Source organism: Cibotium barometz, chromosome 15 (genome assembly GCF_041138505.1).
Source record: "Cibotium barometz isolate CiBa-2024 chromosome 15, ASM4113850v1, whole genome shotgun sequence".
NCBI lineage: Eukaryota > Viridiplantae > Streptophyta > Polypodiopsida > Cyatheales > Cibotiaceae > Cibotium > Cibotium barometz.
In genome coordinates, this window is record NC_141060.1 from 6,867,644 (window position 1) to 6,886,477 (window position 18,834).

Genomic DNA, 18,834 nt, shown 5'->3' on the forward strand with positions numbered 1-18,834 from the left:
CTTACAGTATTTATATTGAAATTTGATGAGGGCGTCATTCATGAACTGTTGCATGCTTGGGTTATCGCGGATTTGGAGCCTAGCAAACTTGGGTCTAGGCCTAGCAATGATAGAGGGATATTCGTGAATTCAGAGTCTACCAACTTACAAGGTCCTTTGGGTGTGTATTGGACATGAGTGGCCCTGTAGTCATACATGAAAAGATGCAGGGGGGAAGAGAGCTTGAGCTCTTGCAAGCACACACACACACACAAAACCCTAATAGAGAACACACAAGGTGAGAGGCTGAAAATCTTCTTCTTCTTCACTCAACACTCAACACACCATATACAAGATAAGAGTGCACATAATATGAAAGGTACTCAACCAATACATACACGGGTTCTCTATAGTGTGAACCCACCTAAATGAGCTGGCGCTATAACTATGTCAGTCTCTAGAATGGCTATCACACAGCCTGTCATCCCACTGGCCGCATATCACCCATGATCTCACCAACCATGCCAGTGGTGTAAGTGTGGGGCCTATCCCCCAGGCGGGTCATTAGTGTCCACCGCCTCACTGGATGAGCTGGATATCTCAACACTTCCCCTCGAGCTCAACTCCATCTCATGTACACCAAGCGAAGCCCTGAATCTGCGGAGCTTCTCTGTACCCAATGCTTTGGTGAAGATGTTAGCTACCTGATCCTCTGTGCTGACATAAACAAGGTCAAGGTCTCCTGCCAAGACCTTCTCTCTGACGAAATGGTAGTGGACCTCTATATGCTTCGTGCGAGCATGAAAGACTGGGTTCCTGGCCAACTGTATACTGCTAATGTTGTCACAGAAAATGACAACCTGTCTATCCACTGATAGACCCAAATCTGCAAGTAGCTTTCTCAACCAAGCTACCTCACATGCTGCCATAGCAGCTCCTCTGTACTCGGCCTCTGTACTGGATAGAGCAACCGTAGGCTGCTTCTTGCTGCTCCACGTCACAGCAGCACTCCCCAAAGAAAACATGAAGCCACTAGTAGATCTCCTATCTGAGATACTACCAGCCCAATCAGCATTTGTGTACCCATGTACACAGATCTCTGTCCCAGTCTCATAGAATAGTCCACAATGCAAAGTAGACCTCACATACCTCAGTATGCGTCTCAATGCATCCAAATGCGGTTTCCGTGGAACCTGCATAAACTGACTCACCAACCCAACAGCATAGCTCAAATCTGGTCTGGTGATCGTCATATAGATCATGAAAGCCAATAGTGACAAGATATTCAGAAATCTTGTCTGACCATGCTCTTGGTGCTTGTTTTAAGCCATACAAGGCTTTCTTCAACCTGCAAACATGCTCGGGGTGACCCACATCCTCATAACCAGGTGGCTGCAACATATACACCTCTTCTTGCAAGAATGCATTCTTTACATCCATCTGATGTAAAGACCATTGCTTCGACGCAGCCCCTGCTATCACAACTCTCACTGTTGCCATCTTGGCAACTGGGCTGAAAGTTTCCTCATAATCAATGCCATATGTCTGCGCATATTCTTTGGCTACCAACCTAGCCTTATATCTGTTTATGCTTCCATCACTGTTATGTTTTACTTTGTACACCCACTTGCATCCAATGGCTTTCTTGCCTTCAGGCAATTGCACTAAGTCCCGAGTTTCATTTCCATATAGTGCATTCATCTCCTCATCCATAGCTTTCTCCCAACATACATTTCCAATAGCCTCATCAATGCATGTGGGCTCAAAACCTGCACAACCTTTGCCATATATGCATAGTGATGTGCCACATAACCATCATAGGTAAATCTCTGCACATGATTTTTCACTCTCCCAGATCTTCGCAGCTTTTCATTCATGGCTTCCATAGCCTTCTTTACACCAGGTGTTCTCATAGCTGGGATCCCAAGCTCCTCATCAAGGCTAATATCTGAGCCACTAGACTCTTCATCAACATGAGAATGCCCTGCAGAAATGTCAGGCATACCAAGAGGCTCAATCACTTTCTCTTTTCCTTTACGTGATGTACTAATCACATTTGCAGGACTGGTATTATGACGCAGCCTGTCACTCCATGGTCTATCAACAGACCCACTAGATGAGGACTCTCCTGGTCTACTCAAAGACTGTGTACTAACCTGCATTCTGTGCAACCACACTTCCACTCACATCAGCCCCAACAGCTTCTTTTTCAGCAGCATACCAACTGGTCATCTCATCAAAGACAGCATCCCTGCTTACCCTCAACTCACGTTTAGCAGGGTTATAACACCTGTATCCCTTTTGCTCAAGGGAATATCCAATAAACACACATTTTTCAGCTTTTGGATCCAGCTTAGTTCTCAGCTCATCTGGCACATGCACATATGCAATGCATCCAAAGACTTTCAGATGAGACAAATCAGGTTTTCTGCCAGTAAACCTCTCCTCTGGAGTTACATCATGTATGACTGCAGTTGGAGTCGTGTTCATGATGTATACTGCTGTAGAAACAGCCGCAGCCCAATAGCTATGCGGCATATTCTTCTCTTCCATCAATGCTCGCGCAATCTCAGCAATGTGCCTGTTTTTTGCGCTCAGCAACTCCATTTTGCTGTGGAGTGTATCTGCATGTGAACTGTCTCCGAATACCATTCTTCTTCAAAAATTCAGAGAACTCATTGGAGAAGTACTCTCCCTCTCCATCTGACCTTAGGCACTTTACATATTTTCCTGTTTGCTTTTCAACCAAAACTCTGAAATTCTGAAAGTGAGTGAATACCTCACTCTTCTCCTTCATGAAATATACCCACACTTTCCTTGTGTGGTCATCAATGAAAGTCACATAATACCTGTAGTCTCCCATAGAAATGGTCTTCGTAGGACCCCATACATCTGAATGCACAACATCTAGTGCATTTCTGCTCACATATCTGTTACATGGAAACACATGCTTTGTTTGCTTCCCAAATTGGCATGCTTCACATATTCTCTGCATACCTTCCACTTTAAATTTTGGTAGCCCTGTCACAATTCCTTTAGTCTGCATAGACTTCATTCTCTGCACATTCACATGTCCAATTCTTTTATGCCAAATGCTTGTGTCTGCAACAATTCCTGAACCATTTGCAAACATCGCAGCACTCATTTCAGGCATGTCTACATTCAACGTAAACATTCTGCCCACTCTATTGTCTTTTGCAACCAACCTGCACTTGTCTTTAAAGTCTTCAACATAACAACCATCAGGGTTAAACCAAACCTGCAAACCCTGCTCAATCATCTGGCCAAATGAAACCAGATTCTTTGTTATGTTCGGAACGTGAAGTACATCTGCAAGGTACTTCACTTTGCCATCCTGCATAGACAATGTCACATCTCCAACATGGGCAATTGGATGAGCAGTGTCATCCCCTGTTTCCACAAAATGTGGTCTTTCCGGGTTTTTCATCTCCTTGAACCACTCTCCATGACTTATCATGTGGTTCGAAGCACCTGAATCCACATACCATACATCATCTTTTTGTGCTGCTTCAACATTTTCAGACATGGCATTCACGACATGCTACATAACAAACAACCTTTCATTATCCTCATTGTTTCTGCTTGAGGATGCATAGTTGTTTTGCTGCACTTTTCTATTTTGCATGTCAGCCTGCTTCTTATAACATTCTGCCTGCATATGTCCAGGCTTACCACAATAATAGCATTCACGTGCATCATTATACTGCCTTTGCCAATTTCGACGGCCTCTTTGACTCCCCCTACCTCTTGATGATGATTACCTGTTCGGCCACCTCCTTGACCGCGTCCACGGCCTCCTCTACCTCGTCCTCTTCCTGAACTTGTGTAGAAGGCCTGTTGCTCTGAACTGTTTTTGCTTTGTGAAGACTGTTGGTCTTCACCCAAGCTCTTCTCTTCTATAATCAGCATAGACACCAAATCTGTAAAGTTGGGAATGTTTTCCGGAGTCTGAATAGACGTCTTGAACGCCTTGTACTGTGGCCGGAGACCACGTAGACAGACTTCCACCTTGTCATCATCATCTACTGACACACCAATAGATGCAAGGGATTCCACAATACCCTTTATCTTTATTGCATAGTCATTCACAGACATGCTCTTTTTCTCCACAGTATGAAGTTCGTTCTTCAACTGTATCTTGCATGCCTTGGTATTTGTTTCATAGAGCTTTACCAAGGTGTCCCACGCCTCCTTGGGGGACTTGGCATCCTGAATGTGCCCAATCATGGTGTCTTGTATACTAATGGAAAGCCAATACATAACTTTCCTGGCTTCTTGGTTCCAGTCTTTAAACTCTTTCACATCTGCAGCAGTCGGATTTATGTCCGGTATCTTTGGTGCCTCTTCATGCTCACCTTCTATGTAGTCCCAATAGCCCTTTCCCATCAGGAAATTCATCAACCTGAACCTCCAAGCATGGAAGTTATTCTTATCAAGCTTCTCAGCCACAATCTGGGTTATCCCATCATTTGACATCTTGCCAAACACACAATTTTACCAGAAACAGCACTCTGGTTTGTCCTGCACAAACTGTTTTATTTTCTGCAGCGGTACTGCAGTACACTCAAATGTCACAACCAGTGACCTCAATGTGCATACATACACCCCAATGGCAACTGTTGACCTCTTTGCAGCACCCACAGTGTCTGCACAGCCAATCTGTCTTCCTGCAGTTCTTAAAACAGAGTTCTGCAGAGAATCGATGACTTACCTGCAGTGCTCGAAATCGCATGCTTTCTGAAAAACGGAGGTCCAGACGCGCCCGAAACGCGTTTTCGGCCCGAAAAATTCAGTCCGATAGGACTTTATAGTTGCCCTATAGCTTTACTCCCGCGAAGAAAGCTCCTCAATCAGAGATCGTTTGCCGGTGCCTCCCGTAGAGCTCCCAACAAGGGTGTAGTCACCAACACAAATAGGAAAGAGTAGTTGAAGCTCTTACCCTCGTACCGCTTCCTGTGGTTCTCTTGCTTGCAGCTCAGTCCTTAGCACGAACCAGGCTCTGACACACACACACAAAACCCTAATAGAGAACACACAAGATGAGAGGCTGAAAATCTTCTTCTTCTTCACTCAACACTCAACACACCATATACAAGATAAGAGTGCACATAATATGAAAGGTACTCAACCAATACATACACGGGTTCTCTATAGTGTGAACCCAACTAAATGAGCTGGCGCTATAACTATGCCAGTCTCTAGAATGGCTATCACACAGCCTGTCATCCTGCTGGCCGCATATCACCCATGATCTCACCAACCATGCCAGTGGTGTAAGTGTGGGGCCTATCCCCCAAGCGGGTCATCAGTGTCCACCGCCTCACTGGATGAGCTCGATATCTCAACAATACATTTCCAACCAGCTAGCATGTTTCATCATGGTAACCTCAAAGATGAGCATACATTTCCGAAGAAATGCATTTGCTTTCTTCTCACCTTGCTTTTCCATGTTTAGGAAAGATTTTCAAGTGTTCTCAAGCTTTATTTCCACTGTAGAAGCCATTTTTGTATGATCTTAACCATACTCTACTTTACTTTAGGATCCACTTAAGGACAATGTAGAAGGATGGATGTATAACTTTGAATACAATCATAAATAGCTACCCCCTAAGCACACGATCCTACCCACAATCCAATCCCGAGTGCAGCTCTAGACACGATTCTTGTTGACATCTACAACTTCTTGTATTCCATAATGCTGCCAGGCTCTCCTCTTCTCATTGTTCTTGCACAAGCTTTTTTAGTGAAACCATTGTCTCATTAAGAAAAAAGAAATATACATTCATAACTGTCCCAAATGAGGACAGCTACTACTTAGATCAGAAACAATGGGAAAACACTTCTAATTGCTGGAAGGTTAGTCCCCCGATTTCATGAGAATCTTTGAGGGGCTGGAAAAGGCTCTCCGGAAATAAACAAACATCCGGATAGAATCTCCAGAGAAGAGTACTTGATTCCGAGCATGATAGATAGTCCACAATTCCAAGAATCTAGTCCAATCAAGGAAGTCTATATAGTTTGGTAGGGGAGGAGAAAGACAACCAAAAAGCTAGAACATTCGATCGAAATGCCTCCCCGGAAAACGAGCCCAAAGATGTGTAGACAAATCATCAAGAAAATCGCGAGAGTGTGAACAATACCTCAAAAGGTGAGGCATTGTGTTTGTAGGATGAGAGCACCACCTCCAAGGAGTGGCAATCCGCCTTCGTACAAAAAGAGATCCAATCGGGAATACTTCAACCAGACATCTCCATAGAAACAATCATTGCTGAGGGGCAATCCACTCTTCCAAATTCTTTTCAATGCAGCTTTCCACCAAGCAAGAGATTTTGATTTATGCCAAAGGTGATTTGCATGATCCTTAATCCATGGAGGTGGGAAGAGAAACCTATAAGCCTTACGTGCAGACAAATTGGCAAATGATATAGGAGTTTATTCTGGAAGTTGCCTATCAAAACGCCAATCTTGAAGTTTCAGTGATTCCTCAAGCATTGGGACTGGGTGAAACGGCTGTATTATTTACGAAATGAGTCTCTAGATTGGCTTGTGGTACATCCCCAAATTGCATTGTCTTGCAGGTGGGAAGGTAAGAACATAATCATTTTCATCCACAACGTCGCATATGCGACGAATTCTCAATGTTGAAAGATTATAGGCCTTACAAAGCAAGCGGTGGATCGAACACCTTGCTCCAATGAATACTTCGTAAGAGTAGCGAGTTTCCTTGATTTGGAGGGCTACCTGACCATTGCAAGTGACACAACATAGCTTGCCAATCTCAAATGAGAGCAGTTGAATATGGAGAGCCTGGAATACGACCATGAAAATGCCCAAAGATTATATCGTCATAATTGATGATCCAATGTCTATATGCATCTGTTTGTATGTTAGTGCACAGAGCTCCCACCATGTGGCCCATGGCTTGACTTGCTCTATAAATGCAGGTAGAAGAGTGTCTTTCCTTTCCAGTATATGATAATGAATGTTAAGGACATTGAGGCCACCATGCATTTTGGGCGAACAGATAAGGTTCTGCCTTAACAAACGTAACCCTTTTCTATCTGCCTTGGTTTTCCACAGGCATTCCATTGCTTTAAACATGAAATTATCAGTTTGTTTGCTCGACCAAGGTAAGAGCGGAAGATAGAACTGGACATATGCTATGACTATTGATTGTACTATACGCAATCGCACATGTAGAGGCCGTGTAGATAATTTTCAGTATTCTATTTTAGAGTGCAATTTTGCCATCACGTTTCATCTTTCAAAGACAATTCCCAACCAATGGGATAACCAAGATGCCTGACTATCTATTTAGGTGGGACGATCTAACTCGGCCACAAAAGCTGTTGCCAATCATAATCTTTCAAAGGGAGCAACTTTGATTTTTGAAAATTTACATGTAATCCTGCAGCCAAACCATAGAGGGATAGTGCTTTCATGAGAATTCTTACATTAGCCTCTGTATTCTTGGGAAAAAAGAAAGAGTCATCAGCATATGCTTGTGCCATAAATTGTGTACCATCGGCCATGGAGAGACCATGTAGCTGTCCATCTTGTGTCAATCTATCCATGTTAAGGAGCGTTGGGTGAGGCACAATGGCATACAAAAGTGCACTAAGCGGACAACCGTGACAAATAGATTTCCATACCATGAGGTTGAAAGTTCTCCATCCAAAATGCATTTAGTTGATCCCTCTTGATAAGGCCAAAAGATGACATTTTTAATTTTAGGCCCAAACCCCATTCTGTCCATTGCGTGAGCTATGAACTCCCATTGTAGAGTATCAAAAGCCTTAGCTATGTCCACCTGCATGATAAGAACATCCTGATCCGTATAATTGGCATATTCAATGCCAATATACACATTTGCTATATTGTTAGTGATTTGTCTTCGAGGGACAAATCCATACTGCATAGGATGGAAACCTGCATGTAAGACACCTTTTATTCTATTAACAAGCATCTTGGTAACCAATTTATATATGACTAGCATTAAAGAGATAGGACAACAATCTCATATGGCTTCATGAAGCTGTTTTTTGGGCAGTAATTTCAGCAAACCTTCTTTCCATGAGAATGGCAAGCATCCAACATGTTGATATGCAAAATGCAACGCGCGCACACCCAAAAAAAGGGGGGAAAAAAGTGGCATGACATTGATGATGTGGTGATGGTGACATGGTACTGACACGTGGCAAGTAAGCAGTAGAAGGTCACCTTACAAGCTTGGAATGATGCGACTAGCTTTTGGAAAGCAAAAGATTAAAAGCTTTCTAAGAACTAAAAAGAGAGGAGCTTTTATAATTAAAAAGATGCTTTTTGGACTATAAGTGAGTTTTAAAGTGCTTTTCTCAAGTGCTTTTGAGCAAGAACTATAAATTTAGGTATTCTCTCATTGTTGAGACATGTAAAAAGACAAGGGAGCTCTCTAACTCTAAGAACTTGTACTCAAGACTCCTCCAAGGAGTTTTATCTAATATAACTCGGGGGAAGGGGGGGTCGGTCCAAGTCTATTTCGACCCCTAGTGTGGTGGCTTCTCTCTCTACTCTCTCTCTTGTTTATTTTCAGATTTTCTAAAGGTTTTATGTGTGAAATTGTTGTTTTCTTGAAGATAAGCTAAGTAAACATGCCATGGCCCTTACGAAGGCCTGTTTCTATGCCCCGCTGTGAGGGCAAAAAGATGAAAGGACCAGATGTATGAGAGATCAGAGAAAAACCACACAGCATGAAATATGTGAGTGAATATATATATATATATATAAAAGGGTGAGTGCAAATATGTACAAGAGCCCTCAGGTGTGAGCTGACTCTGAGTAGAAAGACCAGTGTAGAAGCAAAGATGATGTCTGAGCTGAAGCACGGCCAATGACGAAGGCTCGCGCGTCGATGTGAGCCAAGGCACTCCGAGTGGTGGTCGGTGTTGAAGGCTCGCGTCAATGGAAGCAGAGTTACTCCGGGGTGGTAGTGGCAGCGGAAGATGAGGTGATGTAGGCTCTGATGACAAGGGTGCTGCTGTACCTGAGGTGGTAGATGAAGAGCAGAGAGGGCCGCCGTCCCGAGTGGTGGTGGTGGTGGTGGTGTGAGCTCTGATGACAAGGGTGCTGCAAGACTTGAAGGGTGCAAGCTCTGGTGACACGGGTGCTGTGTACCTGAAGGGTGCAGGCTTTGATGACAAGGGTGCTGCATACCTGAAGGGTGCTGAAGAGCAGAGAGGGCTGCCGTCCCCAGTGGTGCAAGCTCTGGTGACATGGGTGCTGCGTACCTGAATGGTATTGATGGTGAAGCTAGGCAGAGAGTGGGCTGCCGTCCTGATGTAGCAGAGAGTGGGCCACTGGGCTGCTGTCCCGATGGTGATAGCGGAGGCAAAAACACTGAAATGCTCTATGTATAGCAAAGGGGGCTGCTGTCCCATGGGCTGTGGCAAAACGCAGATGATATGCTGATGTTAGCACTGATGTAAGCGCTGATGTAAGGCTGAAGATAAACGCTGATGTCAGCCCAGATGTAAGTGCTGAAGACAGACTGATGTCAGCCCAGATGTAAACGCTGATGTAAGCCTGGTGACAGGCTGATGTAATCGCTGATGTGTAATGCAGATGACAGCAGATGAGGTGCTGATGTAAGCGCTGATGTCTGCTGATGTAAGCCTGATGATGAAACGCTGATGTAAGCTCAGATGGTGTGCTGAAGTAAACAACGCTGTACACCTGATGTAAACGTAGATGTAAGCCTGAGGTAAATGCAGATGACAGGCTGATGCAAAATGCTGATAGCAGAGAGGACTGTAGCAGAGGACTGCTGTCCCACGGTGGCCTGTAGCAGAGGGGGCTGCTGTCCCGGGTAGTGGCCATATGGTACTGGATATAACAATGAAGTGGTACATGATGATGAAAGATAGGCAAGGCTATATATAGTGAAGGGGGGGGGGGTGCTGGTCGGTCAGCCTAAAAGGTGTAGGCCAGCAGCCAAGACAGAAAACCCCAAATAGATCATAAAATACCCAGAAAAATGCCCTTTTTAGGGCTGGGAAAAATACTTTTTTCTCACACCCGCTAAGCACTGAGCCCCTTTCCCTTGTGTGACTACCTGTGACCCGCTTGGAATATCACCCGTGTGCCCAAGCCCTTGACCCTTGACACTTGTCTTGGTTACACATCCACCTTCGCCCTTTGACCTTGCATGCTGGCCATCCACGCCTGGTCGGTCGTGGACGTGTTGGCTCATCACCTTTGGCTGGATCCTAGCCTTATTTGGGTACATTTAACCCTTGGACCTTACATTTTCCCCTTTTGACCACTCGTGATAAATTAATATGCCCTATTTTGCTTGGCGTCTCACATTCTCACCCCCTTAACATAGATCATTGTCCTCGATGATCACATTCTGAGGCATAGTTGAGGAAAAAGAAAAATTCACTCATACACAAAGGTCATGCCAAACTAGGCAAGCACTACTATGCACTACTTATGGTTTATCAACTATTTCTTAATTAGTGCCTTGCCGCAACAAGGACCTTATATTGTCCTTTTTTTTTTTTTTTGGTTGGGAAGAACGATCCTTCTATTAGTTAATGAGAAAACGCCATAAGGCTACAAAGCTCACCTCACAAGGAGGGATAATAAACACAGTGAACACCGGAGCTCCACCTTATATTGTCCTTACAATAATAATGAACTGTAAATGTGCTATCTGGACAATAAACTACTGGGTCGATCTTACCAGTTCCATCACCGATCCTATTCTTCTTTGTTTATAAAGATGTTTAAGGATCATATATCTTGGAATACTTGTTAGTCTTTGAATCTAATGGATTTCTTGTTTAGTACACTTTCTCCACCCCTTTAAAAAGAACCATTGTCCTCAATGATAGCTTAGACCTGATCAGCTTGATCGTAAATGGGTTTGATCTCCATTAGTCTATACAACTTTAACTTGTACAAAACCTAAAGTTCCTTTTCAACTACTAAGGTACTCAATAGATGTGTCCCATACGAATCCATGTGGTTAAATGAACTTAAGTTAAGCCAAATGATGGCTATATTCACAAACCCTAGTGTTCATGCGAGCTTGACTAATTCTTGAACACTTCTTTCTTCTGGTTCTATGGTAGTCAAACTCCAAGACACAACATTACACTATCATTTCTCACCACGAGACTCCTTGTCTTAGTCATTCATATAAGACTCACTTTTGGTATAGATGATGACTATCAAAGTCTACTTGATTTCCTTGAGTATTAACAACTCATCTTAGGATGTTACTTGTTGGGGTAAAGGCATAATGCCCACCCTTATAGTGTGTACAAGCCCATAAGTTATAGTACATAGTACACTTAGTACTTTTAATGTACTAAGTGCACTATGTGTACTAGTGCAATATACATGTGTGATAGGTGAGTCACACACTCATGCCTCATGAGTTGACTTATCCCCACAACTCTCTCTCTCTCTCCCTTGTTTCTCTGTGTATGTCTCCCATGAATGAACTCTAACCCTAATTCTGTTTTCTCTCCCATCAGCTGGTATCAGAGCTAGTTATTTTTCTAGGATTTTGTCGCTGCAGAGAACAGGCGCGTGCTGCATCAGAACTTGTCGCTGGTCGCCCTTGTGCAGCGCTGGTTACTGGTCGACTGTGTGACCAGTCGCAGGCAGGTGGGTGGAGAGAAGCAGCAGCGTGGGCAGGCGCATCCACGCTGCCCAGCAGGCTTAGCCACGCTGCCCAGCAGCAGCAGCCTGCATTGCCCAAAAACACGCCGAAACCACCAATGGAGAGGAGTCCTTCACCATTTGCGATGCTGGTGAAGTTTGCAAGCTCCTGCACTGGCAAAGTTTGAGAGCCCGAGGCATGCGTGCCCATGCGCACAAGCGAGGGTCGTGAGGCAAAGACCAACGAAAGCAATAGCAAACCGCCTTGGACGTTGGTCAGCAGCGGGAGAAGCAGAACTCAGAGTGGTGAAGAGGCGGGGGCACATCTACGTGCTCAGCACTGCCAAAACCAAGCATAAGCAGCGCCAAGGCTTCTCTACCCTCGGCCCCTGCACCTGGGCGCAGGCAACCAGATAGCGCAAAGGGTTTCCCTGCCATCTGTGTGCTGGAGAAATTGGAAAGCTAAAAAGAGCATCAACACAAACGTGTCCCCACTTTTCTTCTGCAACAACAAAATTCAGCCTGCAAATTGCAACAGAAATCAGAAATCAGAGGTATTTTTTGCTTCAATTTTGCGAATTTCTTATCAATTAAATCAATTGAGCAGGTACAGGTGCTCAATTGCTCAATTTTTGAGCAAAATTGGCAAAATTGGGTGACATTGGTCACAATCAGGATCAATTTGCAGAAAATTGGTCACAATCAGGATCAATTTGCAGGAAATTGGATGTCGAAATTTGGGGCTTTTTATGTAATTGTGCAATTAAGCACTCATACATGCTGTATGATGTGAAAAATCGCACATTTGGGCAAAATTGCAGCAAATTGCAGTGCAAATCAAGGGGCTTTTGTGCCGATTTGGTTGATTTGCATGCAGGCAATCGCATTTGATGCTGTGGATAATGTGTTGATGCCTTACAAGCACTCAATGTGCCTATAAATCAAGGGGCTTTCATGTATTTGATGTATATGTGGCCAGGGGGAAGCATCGTGAACACACAGGATGCCTTCATGTGCGTCAATGTACCATGTATGATCAGAAATTGATCTTAAATCAAGGGGCTTTTCAAGTTTGTATGCTTGTTAAGCTTGGCAAAGCAGCAGGCAAGACATTTATGCCTTGAATCCTCAGAAATCAGCTTGCAGTCAAGGGGCTTTTGCCCAATTTCTGTTCGGGACTGTTGTATGCAGTGTACAGGACTGTAAAAGTCTGATTTTCACTCATTTGGACAGCCAGGAGAGCATTTATTGCTACTGTACCTGCTGGTACAGATTTGGCACAGCTTTGTGCATGTTTTGGCATGGCTGTACACTGTTTTGAGTGACCAAAAGGTTCAAATTCAGCTGCTGTACTTGCCGGTACAGGTTTGGTACATCATTGGTGAGCACTTGGTACTGCTGTACAGTACTTTGGAAGGGCAAAAGAGCACATTTAAGGTGCTGTCCAAAATCTGCAGCAACCAGATTTTGGTGTTTTCATCACATAAAGTGGGAGAAAAGTTGCATTTGTGCTTCCGCAGTGGGAGATAAACTTTGGGAGAAAAAACTGTGAGCACTTTGTGTGCTTTGGGTGCAGTGTTTGCACATCTTGGGTGCAGTGTTTGCACATTTTGCAGGGAGTCAGGCATTGACAGGTTGCATATTGCTATGGCAACCACAGGTGAGAGCTCTTCATTGCTTCACATCAAAAAGCTTGAAGGCTCGCATAATTATGATATTTGGCAAACCCAGTGCTACAATGTGTTGCTCCAGAAAAAGCAGCACAAGCCTATCAAAGAAAGGGGTGTGATGCCCGCTTCTCTTACTGCTGAAGAGTGGGAAGATATGGATGAGCTGGCAAGATCTACTATCATGTTGTCTGTGTCAGACTCTTTAATTTTTAGCATTCGTGAAGAGAAGACAGCTTGGGGAATGTGGCAGAGATTGGAGGACTTGTATGCCCAACAAAGTGCCTCAAGCAAAGTGTATTGGTTGAAGAAACTCATAGGTCTTCAGATGAAGGAAGGGGCGTCTATGACAGCCCATCTAAATGAGTTTAATGGTATTGTTAGCCAGGTCATTAATCAAAAGTTGGCAATGGACGATGAGTTCAAAGCCACTTTTCTGTTATGCACTTTGCCAGAGAGTTGGGACACATTCAGGACAGCCACTAGCAATTCGCATGCTATGCTGTCATATGCAGATGTTGAGGGTGCTCTTCTTCAAGAAGAGATGAACAGGAAAAACAACTCTGTTGGAAAGTCCAATGCAATGAATGCACGTGGGAGATCCCAGCAAAGGGGGAAAAGCCAAGAAAGGGGAAGGAGCAAGTCTCGCTCCAAAAAGGATTTGGAATGCTATTATTGTGGCAAAAAGGGACACATTAAAAGGCAATGCTACAAATGGAAAAATGATCAAAAAGAAAAGGGAAAAGGCAAAGACAAAGAGAAAGATGAAGCCAAAGATGTAAAGCCAAAGGGCAAAAGTGGAGTCAAGATTGAAGAAATCAATGTGTCACATGCAGGTGGCAGTGAGGATGAGGTCCTATTTACTTCTTCACTCGATGCCCATTCACTTCTTACAGGTGGTCATGGTATGCACTCATGGATAATTGATTCAGGTGCCTCCTTTCATGTCACAGGTTGCAGAGACTTGTTTGTCAGGTATACTGCTGGCAATGAAGGAGTGGTTTATTTGGGTGATAACCATGCATGCAAGATTCTTGGCAGAGGTGATGTGAGGCTTGTGTTTTCAGATGGCTCACAGCTTATGCTCCATGATGTCAGGCATGTGCCTGAGATCAAGAAGAATCTGCTTTCTACTGGACAGCTTGATGATGCTGATTATGTTACCACATTTGGTAGTGGAAAGTGGAAAATTAGCAAGGGCTCACTGGTTGTTGCCAGAGGCTCTAAGGTGGACACTCTTTATTTCATGCATGCAGGTGTTTGTCACCATGCTAATGTAAATGCAACCGAGCTGCCGGAAATTTCTATGTGGCATAGCCGGTTGGGACACATGAGTGTCAAAGGAATGGAGCAATTGTCTCGTTTGGGTTACTTGCCTTCTCTAAAGTTTTCAAGTTTTCAATTTTGTGAGCATTGTATATATGGTAGGCAACTACAGTGCCCCCACAAGAAAGCTCTTGGACAGAAAGATGCTCAGTTAGAGCTTGTGCATACAGATGTATGTGAGATGCCTCAGCTTTCTTTGGGAGGGGCAAAATATTTTGTGTCTTTCATTGATGATGCCACACGCAAGGTGTGGGTTTATCCTCTTCGTTTGAAGAGTGATACATTCTCAGTGTTTGAGAAGTTTGTTGCTCTTGTTGAGAATCAAACTGGCAAAACACTGAAGGCTTTGCGTTCCGACAATGGTGGAGAGTATATGTCCAAACAGTTTCAGGACTTTTGTGATGCTAAAGGCATCAAGAGGGAGCTCTCTACTCCTTATGATCCTCCACAAAACGGGACAGCAGAGAGGATGAACAGGACCATTCAGGAGAAGGTCCGTTCTATGTTGTCACATGCTGCATTACCTCATGGTTTTTGGGCTGAAGCTGTTATGACAGCCGTTCACCTAACACGAGGCTTGGTGGGAAAGTGCCAGAGGAAGTATGGACAGGGAAGCCTCCGTCATACAAGCACTTGAGAGTGTTTGGTTGCGTTGCGTACGTGCACATACGCGGAGAAATGCGCACCAAACTTGATCCTAAGTCTCACAAATGCATATTCCTAGGATATGGTGACAGAGGTGAAATGGGGTATAGACTTTGGGATCCCATGAATAGAAAGATCATACGTAGCAATGATGTCATTTTTGATGAAACATGCATGTATAAGGAGCCTGCAAGGCAACAGGAGCCTGGCAGAGTCATCTTTGATGATGATGGACATCATGGACAACAACAAAGGGCTGTAAATCAGCCATTACAGCAGGAAAACCAGCCCTTAAATGGTGCTGAAAATGGTCCAAATGGACAGCCAGAGATGGCAGAAGATATCCCTATGGATATACCACAGTTAGAGGAGATACCGGGCATGATTTTTCAGCCTTATGGCATGGAACAGGAGCCACCAATGGGTGATATGCAGGCTGGACAGCAACCTGCAAATGATGGTCATTGGGTACGGAGGTCCACTAGACCCTCCAGAGCCCCTGACAGGTTCGTTCCAGGGGTTGACTACTTGATGCTCACTGACTGTGGGGAGCCCTCATGTTATAAAGAGGCTTTACAGAGGGCAGACAAAGCTCTATGGGAGCGTGCCATGAAGTCAGAGATGGATTCTCTGCATAAAAATGGAACTTGGAAGTTGGTGCATTTGCCTGCAGGCAAGAAGGTTTTGCCATGCAAGTGGGGTTACAGGCTCAAAGTTGCATCAGATGCAAAGCCAAGATACAAAGCCAGGTTAGTGGGTAAGGGCTTCAAGCAGGAATATGGTGTGGACTTTGATGAGATCTTCTCTCTAGTGGTCAAAATGACCACACTTAGAGCTGTGTTAGCTTTGGTTGCGCATGATGATCTGGACTTGATTCAGATGGATGTGAAGACTGCTTTTCTTCACGGTGATCTCCATGAGGAGATATATATGCAGCAGCCAGAGGGTTATGCAGTGAGTGGAAAGGAGAAGCTTGTATGCAAGCTGAAAAAGAGTCTTTATGGGCTCAAACAGGCACCAAGAGAATGGTATCATAAATTTGATACATTCATGAAATCACAGAAATTCAGGAGAAGTGACATAGATCACTGCTTGTACACCAAGAAAGCTTTGGATGGCAGTCTATTGATTCTCATTTTGTATGTTGATGATATGTTGATTGCCGGGAAATCTCGTAAAGAGATGGATGCCTTGAAGCAGAGGCTGCATCAAACCTTTGATATGAAGGATTTGGGTGATGCAAATCACATCTTGGGTATGCGGATACTTCGGGACAGAAATCAGCATGTGTTGTATTTGTCTCAGAAGGAATACATTGGCAAAGTCTTGCAGAGGTTCAATATGGACGGGGGGAAGAAGACTAGTACTCCTTTGCCTCCATATGTGAAACTCAGTGCTATGGACAGCCAACAGTCAGATAGAGACAGGGCTGATATGGCCAAGATTCCGTATGCTTCAGCTTGTGGCAGTCTCATGTATGCCATGGTTGCTACTAGGCCGGACATTGCATTTGCAGTGGGAGTGGTTTCTAGATACATGGCCAACCCTGGCAAGAAGCATTGGGAAGCAGTGAAAGGTGTCATGAGATACCTGAAGGGCACACAAGATTTGTGCATTTGCTTTGGCAAACAGGATGCATTAGTGCATGGTTACACGGATTCGGATTATGCCGGTCATCCAGATAACCGGAAGTCTACTACCGGTTATGTATTTACATTCACAGGAGGTGCTGTGTCATGGATATCCAGGATGCAGAAGTGCACTGCCTTATCTACTACAGAGGCCGAGTATATTGCAGCCACAGAGGCTTGCAAGGAGGCATTATGGCTATCTCGGTTAGTGGTTGATTTGGGCTATACAGGGGATATTCCATTGTTGCATTGTGATAGTCAGAGTGCCATCCAGTTGGCAAAGAACCCTGTCTTTCATGCAAAGACGAAGCATGTGGATGTGAAGTATCACTTCATCAGAGAGGTGATAGAGAACAAGCAAATTCAGCTTGTTAAGATTCATACGGATGACAACCCGGCTGATCTGTTGACGAAGAGTTTGCCTTCGGAGCGGTTTGCTCATTGCAGACACTTGATGGGCATTGGATGAGGCCATTTTCAGCCTTGATATGGCCTTGTATATTATCATGTACATGCTGATTTTTTTCTTTTCCTTTACTTAAGGGCACTTTGCCTTTAAGTGGGAGGTTGTTGGGGTAAAGGCATAATGCCCACCCTTATAGTGTGTACAAGCCCATAAGTTATAGTACATAGTACACTTAGTACTTTTAATGTACTAAGTGCACTATGTGTACTAGTGCAATATACATGTGTGATAGGTGAGTCACACACTCATGCCTCATGAGTTGACTTATCCCCACAACTCTCTCTCTCTCTCCCTTGTTTCTCTGTGTATGTCTCCCATGAATGAACTCTAACCCTAATTCTGTTTTCTCTCCCATCATTACTTAGATCCTTTTGATCTAAATAATCCAACACATGGATTGTCTAGACACTAGTTTGTTTAAACTATAGGAATATGACCGTAGCATTTCCTATGTTGAAACCATTTGATTTAGCATCTCGCTACTATCAAACGTACATGTCATCAAACACTGATGATTGTGTTTTAGGCGAATAGTCCACTTGACCAAAAAGAAAGAAGACCAGGTCTACTTGACCATTTAAGGTTGGCTTAACCTTCTAAATTTTAACGACCTTCCAAGATTGGACCTTCATGTGGGTACACACACTAGATCCATGACATATTGCAGTTGCCACAAGTACTAGCAACAATAACCGGTTTAACTTTATTAAACTTCTGCAATTATCTCTCTCTAAGTCAGCTTGTCTACTGTGGTCTAGATGATGAGTCAAACAAGGTTGCTCTATCATCTCAAGATAATTAAAGTTTGCTAGTGATGACCACACAATAGAGTTCCCCAAGCTTTCTTGGCTATATAGCGTTCCCCAAGCTTTCTTGGCTATATAGCCACCTTTATCCCATCTTTCATTCATTAGGGATTACTGGAAGATTGGTTATCTTGACCGCTAGAGGTCAATTCATAAACTTTTGCACTTGCCTTTATGACCTCTTAAATAAAAACAACATTAGAGTTTCCTTTATAAGACCACTTGTCTCGTGTGATCGTGGTAATGAGTCAAAGGAATTGCTCATTTACCATAGGATCAAAATCCTCTTGCCAGCTATGACCACAAATATCTTTCCCCCCTGATCACTTTCTTGACATACTAGTCCTTGAGTATTGTGCAGCTTCAGGTGGTACCACGCCTTATAGAACTGCATGCAAGTTTTTCGAAAATGTGGGCTCGTTGAAACTGACTTTGGGTAACTTTCTGACCCTTGATCACTGACTAGGGGAACCTTAAGTAGCACCATTTTTGGTACTACTACACCAGTTGAACTGCTTGCTCATAGGGCTTCCCTCACTAGCTCTAAATAGAGCTTAAGCAGAAAAATCTGCTTTCAACCACTTGCTCTTTCATCCTGACTTACATTATTTTGCAATGAAATAGTGTAGAGTAAGATACTGCTT

General features: G+C 43.9%; 1 protein-coding gene across 1 annotated transcript in view; it reads left to right on the forward strand.

The window, feature by feature from the left end:
• LOC147630903 (phragmoplastin DRP1E-like) overlaps positions 1-18,834 on the forward strand; it is a 73,691-nt gene that overhangs the window by 42,364 nt on the left and 12,493 nt on the right. The window lies entirely within an intron of this gene.